Raw genomic sequence first — 2,903 nt, 5'->3', positions numbered from 1 at the left:
AAAAAAAAAAGCTGTCGATGAATGCGCGTTTGGCCACATACTACACATATTCAACGCAGTCCACTGCACTGTCTTAACGTAACACACCTAATGGATCTTGAAAGTTACCACACATTTCTTACACAATTACACAGTCGTGCGAAAAACTATACATCACTTCACACTTCGCATGGCATGCAAGTTCATACTCTAATATATTTACAAGAAGTACACCTCGGTGGTCCGCAATCAAAAATCCGAAAAGAGCGACCGGTTATTTGAATTTGACGCTCAAGTTATAGCGTCCCAAACAAGCCGAACAGCGCTGATCACCTGGCTAGAGAAAAGAGACCGACGCCCTTGGATTAATTTTCCACCGTAGGCTCGTTTGTACCTGAACATCTGAAGCATCGGATTCTCAGCCACCAAATTGCTAGCGTCAACGCCGGAATGTCTGCATTCCAGTCGGAGGCGTTGTCTCCATGCGCACCAGTGCAGGAGCGTCCGAATGACGGCTTCCTTCACGAGAATGCTTTGCCTCGGCCCGTTAGCTTCTAAAGGTCCAGAAACCTTAAAAGCAATCACTGATGCACCCCAAGACGCCATAGAGCACAAGACGGCTATCTTACTGCTCTGATAGCAAACAACTGGTGAAATATTACTCTCTTGGGGATCACTTTGTACCAGTGCAGCGTCTTGTTCTCCAACACCAATGACTCCTCCATCTGCGTCATCTTGCCGGCCTTCGTAGTCACATTGTTCCGACTGAGCTTTCGACTCTGTTCTCCGTTTTTCGACCATTGCTTCTACACTCTGCTTCAATTCTCCCACACAAATCGGTTGTGCATTTACTCGAGACGTTACTCTAGCTCTCTTTTCGGGAGGCTTACTTATATGGTTCTCGACCATATCCGTCCCATCCACTACCGCAGCCTGTGCTACACAGGACTCTGCGGCGACCGACTTGCTTCCTGCACTGCTTTCGCGCAGAGCTATGTTGCATCTTTCTGTTGCAGTCGTTATAACTGAAGAATCTGCGTCTTCACTAAATGTCGCCCCACAGACTTCGAAAACAGTCTCCGTGGGGACATCTATCACCCTTACACTAGGACTCCCTCTTACTGTATGTGCTTCACTAAGTATGCAATCTTTTGCACCTTTCTGGATAGCGACATCACTTTCAAAGGAACTTGAGCCTTCCTTTCTTGCTAAGTTATGCCAACCCATACTTGGCTCTGACCTGAGACCTTCACTGGGCTCACCCCTACTCTCTAACTCTCTGTTACCGCCTTGCCGCTTCATTTCTATCTCCGCAAGCTGAATCCTTAACTGAAGCGTTCTCTGTTTCATCTCTTGAAGTTCCATCTGCTTTCTCCTCAATTCTCTTTCAAACTCCAACTGCTCTTTCCGCGCTTCTATTTCTTCAGCTTTCTCTTCACAGATTCGCCTCTCGCGTTCCTCGCACCATGCAATGAGCCCCTCACCTTCTAGCCCCATGCGCCTTGCCAATTCTTCTAAATCTGCCCTGTCTTCGCGAGCTCGTGCCTCACGCTCATCAAGCCATGCCTTCAACTCATCACCCTCAAGCCCCATGCGTATCGCTAACGCCGTTAGATCTGACGTGGTCATTTCCCTTCCTTGTGCACAATACTAAATTGCACAAACGGTCTCGTCCTGTCGCAGCGGACGCCAATTTGTCACGAGGCTGTTAAATTAACTAGCTCTCGCGTAGGTTCGTATAAGCAAACCTGGATGACAACCGTCATCGAGGGAAGGAGAAACGAGACCATTTGCGCCCAAAGAAAAGAACAACACTCAGTATATTTAAACAAACGGAAAAAAGAGAGAAATTGATAGAAAATGAAACAAAACATGAAAGAGATAGAGAAAGTTAACAGGACTATGGGCCGCTTAATAAACTGTAACAATGCATAGATGTAAGTTCAGAATGAAAAGACCGTTCACCGTTCCGTACACGTAGTCCCACAGAAGAGACGCAGTAGTGCAGGCGGCGATGCTGGAAGGTGCGGCTGGGACGCTCTCAGGCTGGGCTTGGATGAAGGCGCCGCTCGGAGGGACAGTGGCGTCGGGCGAATCGCGGTCAGCGACCTTTCGGCGTTCGTCCACCGACGCTTGGAGAGGGAGCAGGAGACGTAGGCGTGCCTGGCCAACGCCAGACGTTGAGAAGAGGCCTGGCCAACGCCAGACGATGGAACCTTGGGTTTGTGTCCAGGTGGGAGCCCGCAGCGGCCTCGACGCAGGAACCTGCTGGCCGCCACTCCCGCGCCCTGGTCACGTTCTTCTCTTCGCCACGCCTCAGCCCCGTCTCCTCGCTCTTCTGTTTGCACCCGTGGCTCTCTTCTTCTGACTCGCGTGGAAGATCCCCATTGGACAAATTCGTCTTGCGTAACTTCACGCGCCCTGTTCGCACATCTTCTTCTTTCATTTGCCGCCCCGAGAACTCGCGTACGCACATTCAGCCGTCGTCTTTTCTTTTCTTGCGCCGACGGCTTTGGTCACTCTCGCGCCCTTTTCGAAACGCGCACTTCACTCATCACAACCTTCAAATACTTTCCCCTCTGTTTTTGAGGCGAAGCACCTTAGGGTCTCGGCTTGTCGGCGGTACATCGTCATCTGCTGTCGCCGCGTTCATCGTCGTGACCCATTTGCTTGCTTGCATCGTCGTGTCCTGTTCATTTGCGTGAACGCAAGAGAGAAAGCCACCGCCTCAGCGCTAGCCGTGTGACGAGAGAGAGCCAAGGGAGAGAGCGAACGGCGCGCGTTGACTATGGAAACGCTCTTTCTGCGATGAACGCTGAACTACCAGCTCGCGATCAACGAGAACGCGCCATCGACCGCGAGAGACAACGCCGACGCAGGCAGCGTCTGCTAGCGAGTTTCTTGAAAAAAAATTGGGGGACCCT

Source organism: Rhipicephalus sanguineus, chromosome 8, assembly GCF_013339695.2.
Source record: "Rhipicephalus sanguineus isolate Rsan-2018 chromosome 8, BIME_Rsan_1.4, whole genome shotgun sequence".
NCBI lineage: Eukaryota > Metazoa > Arthropoda > Arachnida > Ixodida > Ixodidae > Rhipicephalus > Rhipicephalus sanguineus.
This window is presented reverse-complemented; position numbering follows the sequence as displayed.